Source organism: Chiloscyllium plagiosum, unplaced genomic scaffold (assembly GCF_037043375.1).
Source record: "Chiloscyllium plagiosum isolate Xiang-an unplaced genomic scaffold, Cpla_swu_hap1 HiC_scaffold_7, whole genome shotgun sequence".
Taxonomy (NCBI): Eukaryota; Metazoa; Chordata; class Chondrichthyes; order Orectolobiformes; family Hemiscylliidae; genus Chiloscyllium; species Chiloscyllium plagiosum.
In genome coordinates, this window is record NW_028270145.1 from 87,102,644 (window position 1) to 87,117,948 (window position 15,305).

Sequence of the window (15,305 nt, forward strand, 5' to 3'; positions counted from 1 at the left end):
CCTGTAGTTCTTTGTGAACTATAGCTAATAACCAACTTACCTGTTTTATAAAATCTGAAGCATTATATGAAACATAGAACATTACACAGAAGGAGGCCAGTTAATTATGCTAGTGATATTTTGTTGGTAGAGCTATCCAATTATTCCCAGTCTCCTGCTCTTTCACCACAGGGCTGTTCCTTTTTATCAGCAAGTATTTATCCAATTTTCTTTTAAATGTAATTAAATTAGTGTGCTTCCACCATCTTTTCAGACAATCCATGCCAGATCTGTGTAAAGGATGTTTCCACACATCATCACTGCTTTTTCACTAATCACTTCATGTCAATGTGTTTTACTTACCAATCCTCCCATTGGATTCCATATTTTACTGAAAATAAACAAGAGAACAACAATAAATATTAAAGTACAAATGTTCCATACGAATATTTCTCTGATGTGTTATTTCTTATAAAACAGTTTTATGTAACTATATTGTTGACTTAGAATGATAATGTTCCATTCTTAACACCTCAGTGTAGGTATCACCATGCATGAATAAGATAAAATTTCTGGGTTGCTTATGAATACCATAAAACCCATATTTAGTGCAGTAACATTTTATTAATAGCTTTAACAAAATATCAAAAGTAATTAACTTGAGTGCCCATTTCAAAGGGAGTAATTATGTCTGATTTCTATTTTGTATAATAAAGATGACACTGAAATAGTTGACAAAAGAAAGCCAACATTTTCCAGGAATGCTTATTTGGGTTAGCAAAGGTGAGATTAAATGTGACATTTAAATGCGAAAAATCAACAGCCGCATCTATTCTGCTTTCAAGACAGAAAGGTTTTGATTTTTATTTCATGCCAAAGGGACAGTGTTCACTGTTCACCACATTGACAGTTGCCTCACAAATCTTGCAGACTTTTGAACCAAACAATGTTTGGTCCAGTGAATGATCTAGCACAGTGCTCTCTATAGGAGATCTAAGGCATCTGTGATGAGGCAAGCAACAACAAGGATCTTTAACTAATTAAAATGGAAAACCTTCACTGAGACACACAGAGTCTAAACTAGGAAGTAGGAATTAGATTTAAACCAGATAAAATAAAAGAACAAAAGAGCTGAATCATATATATCATCATATATGTTTCCAACTGGGGTTAGCACATGAGAACATAAGAACTAAGAGCCCTCAAGCCCCTTGAGCCTGCTTCGCCATTGAATATGATCATGGTTCATCCTATCTTGACTTTACTGTCTGCTCCCTATAACCACACAATCAATTACTAATTAAGAACCTGTCTATCTTCTCCTTAAATTTATTCAGTATCCCAACGTCCACTGCACTCTGTTGTCATGAATTCCACAGATTCACAATCCTTTAAGAGAAGTAACTTCTCCTCATTTCTAGTTTCAGTCTGTCACCTCTTAGTTTAAAACTATGACCTTTGTTCAAGATTGCCCCACAAGGGAAACATCTACTCTACATCGCTACATCTACTTTGTCAATTACCTTTACCATCTTATATACTTCAATTAGATCTCCTTGCATCCTTCTAAACTCTAACTAGTATAGATTAAACTGTTCACTCTCTCCTCATAAGACAATAGAATAGAATAGAATATCCATTATTGTCATGTGTACTCAAGTACAGAAGTACAGGAATATAGTGCAAATTTAAAATGTTGCCCATTTGGCACCATCTTAGTTACAGGTACCTCGGTACAGAGCTTCGAGACAAAATAGAAAAATAAGGGAAAAAAAGGGGAGAAAGATTATGTTACTTACAGTTATTGATAGTATAAGTTTAAATGAGCAATAAAGTTAAAAAGATACACTTTACAATCTTTCTACAAAGCATCTGCAGTAGATCAGCTTAGTGGCTTCCACACATGGTCTGACCAAGCTCGCAAGCCGCTAACTGCCTGCACTGACTCTTGCTCCAAGAACCATCCCTGCTCTGCTCGATCCTTCAGCTTGCTGGCCGTCCCCACTCTGCTCGAACCTCCAGCCCGCTGGATATCCCCACTCCGCCTGATCCTTCAGCCCCCTTCTCCACTCGATCCTCCAGCATGCTGGCTGTCCCCACGATGCTCAGGCCTCCAGCCCATTCTGCTTCATGCCTCCAACCCCCTCTACATTATGGAAAAACATCAAAAAGGGGAGAAAGAGTGAAACAAAGAGAAGGAAACAGAAACTAAACAGAAGGAGTGGTGGAGCTCTGGTTGGAGGGTTCTACTCTGTCATCATCTTGCCCATTGCTGCCAAACCTGTCCTCTCTAGAATTAATCTAGTAAACCTTCTCTAAACTGCTTCGAAAACAATTACATCCTTCCTCAAGCAAAAGGTCAAAACCTCGACACAGTACTCGAGATGTGGTCTCACCAATGTCTTGTGCAATTGTAACAATATTTTCCTGCTTTTAATAATAATTCCTTTTGGCCTTTTTATTACCTGCTGTACCTGACAGTTTTCTGTGACTCATGCATGAGGAGACTCAGATTCATCAGCATCAAAGCATTTTGAAGTTTCTCTCCATTGAGATTGTAAGTAACCTTTTGGTTCTTCTGACCAAAATGGATAACCTCACACTTAGCTACATTAAACTCAGCTTGTATAAATTTTGGCACATTCACCCAGTCTATCCATATCCATTTGTAAATTTCTTATTACTTTAATGTAACTTACTTTCCCACTTATTTTTGTGCCTTCTGCAAATTTGGCTGTAGCACTTTCTTTCCCTGCATTCAGGTGATGAATATAGATTGTAAATAGTTGAGGCCCGTGAAAAAAATCTTCTGGCACCCCAGTAGTCACAGCTTGCCAAACAGTAAAGGACAATATTTTGCTTCCTCTCTATTTTCTGTTGGTTAGCCAATCCTCAGGTAAATAGGGGAACAGGTTTACTACATTTCTATCTATCCAAGATCTCATTCCCATAATACACTAGGAAGGTGGGTGCTAAAAAAATGACTGGCACTCCTATATTTACATAAACAAATCAATTAGACCTTTTTAATAGATTAGATTACTTACAGTGTGGAAACAGGCCCTTCGGCCCAACAAGACCACACCAACCCACCCAAGCCCATTCCCCTACATTTACCCCTTCACTTAACACTATGGGCAATTTAGCATGGCCAATTCACCTAACCTACACATTTTTGGACTGTGGGAGAAACCCGGAGCACCAGGAGGAAACCCACGCAGACACAGGGAGAATGTGCAAACTCCACACAGACAATTACCTGAGGCGGGAATTGAACCCAGGTCTCTGGCGCTGTGAGGCAGCAGTGCGAACCACTGTGCCACCAGGCCGCCCACAGACAATGTCTTGGATAATTTGTTGGCCAACGTATAATACGTTGGGTATTTGGACAGAAATTGACAGTTTTTGTATGGCCATTGTGAGGAAAGGCAAGTAGAAAAGGGGGCAGCAGTTCAGTCAGGTGAGTTATGTTCTGTGTGTGTCAGGTCATCTGCACTAAGATGTCATATACCACTTCCTTCCATGCCAATCTAATAGAATCCATCCTCTCCTCACCCAACCCTTCTCTCTCTCCAGCTCACAGTTCCCTGAGATGGAACAACCTGAGGATGATGTCCTGAAGTTTGTTATGGTTATGGAGTGGGCTCACAAGGAGTGAACCAACTTCTTGCTGACTTTCTTTCTGGGGCAGAGATGTGAGCAGTCTCCTCAATGAAGAATTCAAAAATACAGACAGTAAGGACATAAAGGAAAAAAAACAAATATGTGAAAGTAAAATTAAATTTTCAAAGCTAGCGTAGTATTTGCAGTATTTATCACATACATCATTAAACATTCACTTACTCCTGAATGTACTCGCTGCAAGTTTTTAGGCATCTTCAGAGAGTAACTGGGAGGCAAAGAACCACATTTTATACTCTTCTGTTGATTTCAGTGCCTAGACTATTAGTGAGCACTGCTACAGTCAAACCCGAAGAGAGCAGTTCATCTGCTCAGCACAGTCAATGGTAGGATCTCAGGGTGCAGGTTCATAGTTTCTTGAAAGTGGAGTCACAAGTAGACAGAGTGGTCAAGAAGGCTTTTCGCATGCTTGCAACAGTCAGAGCATTGAGTAGAGGAGTTAGGACATCTTGTTGCAGCTGAACATGATGTTGGTAAGGCCAAGTTTAGAGTACTGTAGGCAGTTCTGGTCATCCTACTATAGAAAAGATATTATCAAACTAGAAAGAGTGCAGAAAAGATTTACTAGGATGCTAACTGGACTAGAAGGTTGAGTTATAAGGTGAGACTGGATTGGCCTGAACCTTTTTCCCTGGAGCGTAGGAGACTGAGGGATGACCTTATAGAGGCACAATAAAGTAGATAGCCATGGTAGGGGAGTCTAAAACTAGAGGGAATAGGTTTAAGGTGAGAGGTGAGAAGTACAGAAGGGTCCAGAGGGGCAATTTTGTTCACACAGAGGGTGATGAGTGTCTCGAATCGGCCACCAGAAGTAGTGATGGAGGTGAAAACGATTTAGTTATTTAAGAGATATTTGTCCAGGTACATAGATGGGATAAGTATAGAGGGATATGGACCAAACTGAGGCAAATGGGACGAGATTAACTGTGAAAACTGGGCAACATGGAGAAGTTGGGCTGGAGGGCCTATTTCCATGCTATAAACATCTATGATTCTATGATTTAGCGCAGACCACAGCTTCCAAATTTCTATGTAAATCTGTGTACGTGCAAATGCGAAAGGTGCTGTCCATTTTATTTTCTGACAATTCTAACATTTAGTATTGTTAGCCTTACCATTGTTACCTAAGTAAAATTCAGGAAAACATGAGTTTGCAATGGGATACACAGGGCATGAGGGTGCATTATCAGGTGTTTGGACAGCTCATTTGCAATGCATAGTGACACCAAATGTGTAGGTGCAGCTCCTTCTTTGGCTGTGTTACCCTGAAGGTACCACTCTCTAAACCTTACCCCTCATCTGTGGCATGGTGACCTTCCGGTTAAAGTTATGTTATTAGATGTTCCTTTAAGACAGATTTGTCCTCTCATGTTTCTTTTGAAAGCAAGTGTTATAAACTTGGAGCAGAGCTGTCTTTTCAAGGCAGCAATGTAGCTAGCTTTTGTTTTTTAGTGGACAAAAGAATCATGAGTGGATGTGGTTAAGCTCCAACAGAACCAGGATTTTAGTTCAACTTTCAGTAGCTATTGGGTTGTGGAAGCTGCTAAAACATTTCTCCTGCTACAGAAAAATGCCTGCATTCTGTTGTTCTCTCAGAGCTTTCTCTTGATGTTCTTTCCTCCTGGACTGGAGAATTACATATGAGACAATCTATTTTACTGAATTTGTCTTTGCCAAGGGTGCGTTTATGAGAGGTTACTCTCTTGGAACAGCTAATCAGTAGCATTTACCATAGATATTATCTTGCTAAGTATTTTGATCGAGTTACAGCTAAGCTAATTTTTTTTTAACATTCTGATTTTGTCTGTATTTTAACTATAGTGTAAGAATAAAATGTGTTTTGCTTCAAGCCTGATAGTTTAACCAATTGAATTGGATCCAGAACAAAGCTTGCTTTTAAAAAATAAGAGAAAGTTGGCGGCTAGGCTACCTTCTTAAAATATTTTAAAGGAGTTTAGTCTGGTCCATACCACTTTGCACTAGTTATCTCTCTTTAATAAGAGAGCAGCTCGGTGGTCTTCTGGGACTTTGCCAACTTTACACAAAACAAAATTACAATCACTTTTATGAAAAGAAATGTCACTAGAGGCCTTGTTATGGTTAGTACAGAGAGATAATGTCCCTTGTTTTGAAATAATTTGCTAAGTTATTAAATTTACAATATCAATATTAATTTGATAAACATTACTGTGTATTTGCTGAATTTAAATCAAAATATGGGGATATTTCTAATTGAAACTTGTCTGTAATGAAGTTTCTTTTGTTTTCCTCTATCAAACAGTATTAGTTACACGATGCTCAATATAATTCTAATAGCTATCTGGTGTCAGTCAAAGACTACTGTGTACAACAAGATCTGCTGCATATTACTTACTTTTGTAGATTGTGAAAACGTTCCAAAAATGCTGCACTTGCCAGTATTTTATTATTGATCAGAGAACTCTAAATATGCTTTTTTCCCATGAGCACTAACAAGTGCCAAGAAACACAAACCCTCTACATATAATGAATCGGTAAGTCTTGCAAGGAGACTTTGTTCACTCACATTGATTTTTGAAAAGCAACACTAAAGCAGCTGGAAATATTGTATCTGTAGTGGTTTCAGTATAGCTCAGCAAAAAAGCCAATGGAACTGGTCAGCAGTTATTGGTAATAACCGTATATTTCAAACATCTTGCTGAGGCATGTAACAGACAGCTATAGGTATAATTTTGCTGATTAATTGTCCTTTTAGGAACTAATATACATCAAGCTGTACACTTTTAACATGTATCAGTTTTAACAGTGATATCAGAGGATAAAATCAGAATTCTGTTTTTTTTTCCATGCATGTGGTTTAAATTTCATCTACTAAGGTACATGTGAAAGGGAGGTACGTTATAACAAAACTTGAAAGAGAGCTGACTTTCAGAGAGTGATGAACAGGCAGCACAGATTACAGAGGTCATTTCTGGGTAGAGGTGAGATGATACCACTGAGTCTGTGTATATCAGTAGCTCAAGTGAAAGGAAGAGTAAGAAGTATTTGAATTCTTCTCAGTTTTTGCCAGAGAAATGTCATTTAATGTGTGGGTGGTCATCTATCACTCTGTCAAATACTAAAGGTCTTGTGCCTATTGTGCTTTCTCTAAAAAAACAATTTGCAATTTGTGACATGTCTTTTCTACAGTCTTTTCAGATTTATTTTACCTGGATTAACACTTGAGTATTACTACAGGCATTTTAATCCATCTGTTCAGGAAGATATTGCACACCTCTGGAACAGGCAGGACTTGAACCCAGGTCTCCAATCCCAGAGGAATAGACAGTATCACTGCACAACAAAAGCCCTCTGTGTTTCTGAAGCAAGGGCTCACTATTACTCTTCTCTGCAAATATCTTGCCTTCTTAACTGATTCTTTCTTGCCCAATCATTATTTTTCTTAATGTGATTTAAATCTAATATATGCTTTCTTGTTTTTCTAGTTTGAAAAAAAAAGGGCGGCACGGTGGCACAGTGGTTAGCACTGCTGCCTCACAGCACCAGAGACCTTGGTTCAATTCCCGCCTCAGGAGACTCCCTGTGTGGAGTTTGCACATTCTGCCTGTGTCTGCATGGGTTTCCTCCAGGTGCTCCGATTTCCTCCCACAATCCAAAAATGTGCAGGCTAGGTGAATTGGCCATGCTAAATTGCCCGTTGTGTTAGGTATAGGGGAATGGATTTGGGTGGGTTGTGCTTTGGCGGGTCGATGTGGACTTGTTGGGCCGAAGGACCTGTTTCCACACTGTAAATAATCTAATCTATACTCTGCATGATTCAGTAAGGATTTTTCCTTCTAAATAGATATTGAGCCTTGCTGATTCTTGCTCTCCTCACCTACACCAGAGATCACTTGAAAAGAGCACTAAGATGGATCAAATAAAAGAAAATTACTGCGGATGCTGGAATCTGAAACCAAAAAAGAAAATGCTGGAAAATCTCAGCAGGTCTGGCAGCATCTGTAAGGAGAGAAAAGAGCTTACGTTTCGTGTCTAACTGACCCTTTGTCAAATGCTGGATTGGAGAAGTCTCTTCGCTATATTTGTCACTTTCTTTATCTTGAATTAAACAACTGAATGTAAACAGTTTAAATTTAACATCATGCCCTAATTTCTCTTTTCAGTTCGCGTATCTCCTACTGTAGCCTTGAAACTAAGTTGTGCTTTGGACTTGTTAAAATGTTTGTCCACCCACTGACAATGCTCACCTGCTTTCTTTCCTTCATCTTCATTTCCAGTCCATACTCTCTTTTTCGCTGGTCATCTTTAAGCTATAAATAGGTTGCACTATTATAGTAAAAGTCTGATATTTTGTGGCTTAATTTTGGGAAATAAAATGTCACTCATATTGGAGAGGGAATAGGTGAGGAGATAGGAGGATGCTGTAAAGATAGAAAGGACCTGGGTTGAAAGTTCAATAAAGCAATTTTCTTTTCCAAGTATTATGAAGTAAATGTGGCTGCCCGTATCCAGAAACGCCAATGAAAGCTCTAAATCTGGGATGTCCCAGTGGAAGATTTAAAGGATATGGCTGACATTGTCTGAAAATGAAGTAGTCCCTCTGTACTGTATTGCAGTTTCAGTTTGGATGATGAACTTAATTCCTGAGGTGGGACTGAAGCTCCCAACTATGTGACAGTTGATCATGGAGCTCAGCTATGGGCTGCTATAAAACATGGCAGTGAAGGGAAATGTACTGGCACAGAACTTATGTGCAGGGAGTTAATGGAAACTTATTCAGGTATTTAGCAATACCATAAAAACACAAGTTGCTATTTTTGAAGTAACCGGTAATGGCACTGCCATAGCCTATCCAGCTTCTTAGGGATGCACAAAATAAGGTTTTTCTCTCCAACTGCAGGAGATGTTTCTCAACATGTGGAGAATTCAAGCTATGAATTTGCATTCTATCACCTTAATCTCTCCTCTTCTCTGTTGCTTTATCTCCACAATGGGAGAAGGAACTCACTATGTGCTGAATTAGTAAGCGTAGATTCACACACTGGCATTCTGTTGACCAGCTGGTCACTTTGGTGTGTACATAAAAATTGTCTGTTATGATACTTGGCTAAAATGGAACTGGAACCCCATTCTGGAGGACCTGCCCTTGAACCCAGCACTTTAGATTTCATTATTTGCAGAATGGGGTCACATTGCACATCCAATGTTCATGGTTGGCCTTCAAACACTTGCACTTTCTATCAGTGGAATGTGCAAAATGTAAATCATGGATTTTAGTCATTTGAGCAAAAGGCCTAATGCTGCAGGAGCCTTGGAGAGGAAAGAGACCATAGGGATAGGTCCAGAAATCCCTTTGGGAGAAATAAGATTCCTGTTAGAAGATGTTCTTAGTGGTGCCATTTGGGATTATTAAAAGTGGTCATGGATGTGCATAATAAGTGGATATTCTAATGGGAACTGTTAAGTTGTAAAGCATTTAAATATCCAAGCTCTTTTAACCTGAAATAAATCGTGCTATGAAGTTGACAATTTCATTGGCTATCTGTTGACATAAGCCTGAAGGTTATCATGAAAACATAAGCACATTATGACTAATTCCACCTCCAAGGAGAAGGTGAAGAGTACAGATGCTGAGATCGAGTCGAAAGTGTGGTGCTGAAAAGCACAGCAGGTCAGGCAGCATCCAAGGATCAGGAGAATCGATGTTTCGAGCATAAGCCCTTCATTAGGAATGAGATATGTGGACCGGGGGGAGAGGGAGGGGTTGGGGGTACATGTGAGAGATAACTGGGAGGGGAGTGGGGCTGAGGGGAAGGTAGCTGGGAGAGTAGATGAAGGTGGGAGGAAGGTTAGAGGTCAGACAGGAGGTGGAGCAGAAAGGTGGGAAGGAAGATGGACAGGTCAAGAGGGTGGCACTGAGCTGGAGGCTTAGGACTGGGATAAGTTGAGGGTTGGGGAGATGAAGAAACTGGTGAAATCCACATTGATTCCATGTGGTTGCAGAGTCCCAAGGCAGAAGATGAGGTGTTCTTCCTCTAGGCATCAAGTGATTTAGGGTTTGGCAATGGAAGAGGCCCAGGATCTGCATGTCCTCGGTGGAATGGGACGGGGAGTTAAAGTGTTTGGCCATGGGGTGGTAGGGTTGGTTGATACGGGTGTCCCAGAGATGTTTTCTGAAACATTCCACAAGTTGGCGTCCTGTCTCCCCAATGTAGAGGAGACCACATTGGGTGCAACAGATACATTAGATAACATGTATGGAAGTGCAAGTAAATTTCTGCTAGATGTAAAAGGATCCTGTGGGGCCTTGGACGGACGTGAGGGGGGAGGTTTGGGCGCAGAGTTTGCACTTCTTACGATGTCAGGGAAAGGTGCCCGGAGTGAGGTGTGGGCTAGTGGGGAGTGTGAATCTAACAAGGGAGTCACAGAGGGAATAGTCCTCCAAAATGCAGATAGAGGTGGGGAAGGAAATATATCCCTAGTCGTGGGGTCTGTTTGTAGGTGGCAGAATTGGCGGAGGATAATGCAATATATCTGGAGGTTGGTAGGGTGGAAGGTGAGGACCAGGATGGTTCTGTCCTTGTAGCATTGGGAGGGGTGGGGTTCAAAGGCAGAGGTGCGTGAAGAGGAGTAGATATGCTGGAAGACATTGTCTACCACGTGGAAAGGATAATTGCGGTCTTTGAACAAGGAGGCCATCTGGGATGTTCTATGGTGGAATTGATCCTCCTGGGAGCCGATGCAATGGAGGAAGAGGAATTGGGAATAAGGGATGGCATTTTTACAGGAGACAGGGTGGGAGAAGGTGTAGTCCAGATAGCTGTGGGAGGTGGTGGGTTAGTTCAGGTAGCTATGGGAGTCAGTGGGTTTAGTCCAGGTAGGCTGTGGGAGTCAGTGGGTTAGTCCAGGTAGCTGTAAGAGTCAGTGGGTTAGCCCAATTAGTTGTGGGAGGCGGTGGGTTCATCCACATAACTGTGGGAGGCAGTGGGTTCGTCCAGGTAGCTGTGGGAGTCGGTACGTTTAGTCCAGGTAGCTGTGGGAGTTGATGAGTTAGTCCAGTTAGCTGTGGGAGGTGATGGGTTAGTCCAGGTAGCAGTGAGAGTCAGTGGGTTTAGTCCAAGTAGCTGTGAGATTTGGTGGAGGGTTGGGGGAATATTTCGTAAACTTGTAAACACAATTTGTTTGAGAGCTACCTTTGAAGTGGGAGTTTGAATACAAATGATTGTTCTCATATGTGATGAACTAATTATAGGTTTGGAAATGCTTTGAATAGATTTGGTTCTCAATGAGAGCTTTTTTAAAAAAATATTGAATGCATTAATACACACTAACAAATGTATTTCTTTTCATGTCAGCAAAGGCTTGTTGATGGTAAATAATAGGGTGAGTTGTAATGGCTAATATAAGGGCAAAAGCTATCATTAGCATTGGTGTTGGTAGGAGGCCTGAGATGCCATGAGTTGTCATGGATCGGGTATGCAGAGTACGCAGAAGGTGCAGTCTGAAGGGTGAGCTCTCTTGTACAGCTCTGTATCATAGAGGTGAACCTGCTAGAGAGCTCATTCCTGTACATGGTAAACCCTGTGTATGCCTCTGCTAAGGCAGTTTCCTGAGACAATCGGCCTGAATTCTATTAGCAATTATCTCCAACCCCACCCCAGAATGAAAGTCAGAGCATATAGGGTCCACGTCAGTTTAAGAACACTAGGAATGTCCCTGACTCTACATACATGACTCAGGAGCAATAATTCAGCCCAACCCAAGCTGAGAACATTGTTGTTCTGTCTGAAGTCATTTATTTTGGTTGCTGTTAATTTTGTTATTGCAGTCAGATGACAGGAGGAAGTTACACCTTAAAAGCAAACTTGTTAGGGATTGCAACATCATTCGTATAATTTTTGTTGCCAAAATTAATGGTAAACTGCTAAAAAAAACTACATTATTAATAGAACAGTCCAAACTGACCTCTAGTAGCTGAAATAAATCTAGTCACATTAACACAGTTTTTTCATGTTTTACATAATATACTGAAACTGCTGCTTATAACTGACAGTGAATCGGGGTTATTCTATTTCATCATTTCTAAATACAGTAAAACTTGAGTAGCTTTGAATGCAATATGAGAGCTGTCAAAGGGGAGTACAGCTTTAAGCACGAGAGTTCGTTGAGGTGAATATTATTTAAAAAGAATATCTGTGGGAACAATCAATGCAAAGATCTGTTCAACAGAAGTTAGAGCCAGCTGCACAAATAGAGCCTTTCCCAGAGACAAAAAAAATGATAAGGAAGTTCAGAACTAGTCTATGAACTCAGTGGTTTTCTCTTGTCATGTCCTATGTCTGTTTCTCTCTGGCGTGTTTGAGATTATTTAAAACAAATACCTCTCTTCAGCAATCTACAATCTACCTATAAATATAATGAATTATACTCGAGTGCCAGTTGGATTGCACAGTGATCAGAGTCAAAATAAATGGAAAGAAAACTTATATCTGTCACTGTTGTGCTAATATGTAACTTTTTATTAACAAGATACTGTACTCTGGAAAAATTATAAAAATCTTGCAGGGATATTTTGCACTGACCATTATAATTAATCTTTTAGCATACCTGAGCAAGTTGATATCAAGTCGGAGAGTGTGCAGGCATAAATATTAAGTTACCAGTTATGATTTCTAAAAATAAATCTATTCTAACTCTTAGTTTTAAAGAAGTCAATTATTTCAGATAAAGAACTTGCATTCTTTGTTTTGCCAACCCCATGTGCAAAGTTTTACCTATCTGACCATAAATAGTATTAACATATGGATCCAATTAACAGTGTCTCTAGAGCTTTAGCAGTGAAATTGTTAACGAATGTGAACAAACAAAAGCAATATTCTACCTAGCCCCACTGAAACTTGTTAAAGAAGTATCAAAGGCTAATTTTTAAAAGCAAACTACAGGGATTTTTTTTATAATTTGTTTTCCAAATATAGCTCTTGGGTTTTAACTGCAGGAACTATATTACTACAAGTACAATATGAAAGAGATTCAGTTCTGCTGAATTCAAGTGTTAGTACTCTATTATATTGTCCTTTATGTGAGTGAAATGGATGAGCACTTAGTTCAATATATCAGCTTACATATACATTTTCTGTTGATATATAATAGAGTTGATTCAAATCGTGTCAGTACAGCTTATTAATTAAAACTGTTCATAGCTTTCCAATAAAAATATATTGGGAGGTACAGGTTGCAACTCCATAATCTGGAATTCTCTGGTCTGCTGTCCATCACTCACAATATTTCTGCTTTTTTTTTCTGCAATAGCAATTACTGGCATCAATCTTTATTTGTAATACTCTTTGTTATATTTTGTGTAGCTTGGATACTCTAAATCCTGTTTTCATGTCCAATTAGAAAATTACTCATCCATTACATATGTGATTAAAACAAGTCAAGGTGAAGTCTTTACTCAATAGTGGAAAAAGGTGTGGGCATGTTGAAAATATATTTGGATATTTTGATAAATGATATTTTGACTTGATATTTTTGATAGCTCAAAAGGTTTCATTAGGGCTTCAGTTGTTGATTTTGGTACTAAAGTGAATAACTTATATTTGATTGATGATTGTTTTGATCCTGACAAGTGACTTTCTGTGGTCCAGCACTCTCTGGTCCAGCAGAGATCCAGTCTCAAGGCTGCTGGATTAATTATGTAGAACTTGTGGTGCAATTCCAGCCTGGGTGGTAAAAATAGTCCTTAAGATATCATGTTTCAAATGAGTAGGGTCGCATGCTACTGCCACTCCTTAGCTAGATGCTTAGAGATACTTAGCTAGATGCTTAGAGATTATTTACATACAAGCTTCTGCTACTTTCTAGAACTTCAACATTTAGACAATTAAAATATGTACCATTCAGTAACTTTCTAATACCTTGCAACTGTGAGACAGGTTTTAAACTTGTATGTATAAAGTCACTGTAAAAACTAGTATATCAAACGATATAAAGATATATTAGAACAGCGACTAAAAGCTTTTAGGGAGTGTTTTAAGAAATGAAGCAGATACAGGTTGAGAAGGATAGGGAGGGAATTCCAGAGCTTTGACCCTAGGCACCTGAAAGCCCAAACCTCAAAATAAAACAATACTAATGGTGGAGATTTCATGTTAAATGCAATACGTTTGGACAATTTAAGAGTTTGAATGAATGCATGATGAAAACTCAATCAGATAAAAAGTATCTTATTACTAAACTGTGTTGCAACCTTCATTTCTTAACACATAGTTTGATGCAGTGGAAATGGGACTGGCTGAATTGATTTATAGTGAACTGAAAATCTGTAAACTGGACTGTCTTAATGACTCAATGGGAGAAGTCATTTGGAGGTGACAGGGGTCATGGCCGCTGGATAGAGAACTGACCAGAACCTCACATTACTTATTTCTGGAAAGGCCTGGTGCATCTTGTTCAACTCAGAAGCTTGATGTGCCAGTTGCAGGCCTTCCCCCACCAACATTGTGGTTTCTGCCAGTACCATGCTGACTCACTCATCACTCGATATCATCATTCAAAGTCAGGTCAGAGGTAAGGGATGACAGGTTAGTGTCATGAGTAGAGATATGGACTTTGGCCAAAAAGAGTTAACAACAAGAACTTGGGGATGCCACTCAGTCCTATACCATACCCGCTCCCGATGCAGGGAGATTGACAACTCGCTGAGAGCTATTGAATTAGATACAGCAACAAGCAATTCTGCAGGGGTTTGCTTGTTGTACACCCCACAAGGTGAATCCTCCTGAACCATTGCTGCATTAATACCAGTGACTTCAGGATGTGGCTCCACTACTTGTCTGCTTTAGGTCTCAATTGGTGTCAGAGAGGTAACACTTACTGTAAAAAAGTTAAAAAAAACACACAACGCCAGGTTTTAGTCAGGTTATAGTCCAACAGGTGGATTTGGAAGCACAAGCTTTCGGAACGCTGCTCCTTCATTAGGTAGCTGGGGTCAGGATCATAGGACACCGAATTCTGTACAAAAAGTACTATTTTTATCCTCTGAAAGAAACAAATAGTATTAGCTAAGGATAGCCTGTGTACTATGGTCTGTATCAGGTAACTAATAAATATTAAACTTAATTTCAAAATACCTTTTGTCTTAGCAATTGTTCATTTACCTGCTTTTGGTGTTGAAAACATTTGGCTCACAGTTTTGTAACCATCTGCTAAAAATGTGTGTATTTTTCAGCCTATCAAAGATGAGAATGGCTGCGGCTGTACATGAGGGATTCCAGCAAATTGAATAACAGTGAGGAGGTTTCTCTGTTTGTCTCTAGGGTCTTGCTACATTTACCTATCTGTTGGGCTAGCTCATAGGGGAAATGAGGATCACTGAAAAGAAACAGAAGGCTTATACTGGTGATTGGTATTTTGGTGAATGAATTTCATAATGAATATCAATCACCAAAATTTTGATCCATAGGAATGCGATGATAGATGCACAATAATCAGTATGCTGATTCTGAAGATCTAACACCAATAGAGGTGGAGGTTGCAGCAAAAGTTACCAAGTAAAAATGCCTAAATCATTTAAAACAGACTCTGTAAACCTCAATTCATAACACATTTACATATATCTTTACAATTAACTATATTGGGTGAAGACTGAAGAAAATATGATACAT

The 15,305-nt window shown here is 39.5% G+C and overlaps 1 protein-coding gene and 1 long non-coding RNA gene across 2 annotated transcripts in view; one reads left to right on the forward strand and one right to left on the reverse strand.

Moving 5' to 3' along the window:
- The window catches only part of arhgap15 (Rho GTPase activating protein 15), a 741,895-nt gene that overhangs the window by 227,220 nt on the left and 499,370 nt on the right, over window positions 1–15,305 (forward strand). The gene's annotated exons all lie outside the window — the stretch shown is intronic.
- LOC148149658 (uncharacterized) overlaps window positions 1–15,305 on the reverse strand; it is a 60,681-nt gene that overhangs the window by 36,874 nt on the left and 8,502 nt on the right. The window contains exon 2 of the long non-coding RNA XR_015757719.1: window positions 343–370. This is a non-coding gene — a long non-coding RNA (uncharacterized LOC148149658). The remainder of the gene's footprint in view (window positions 1–342; window positions 371–15,305) is intronic.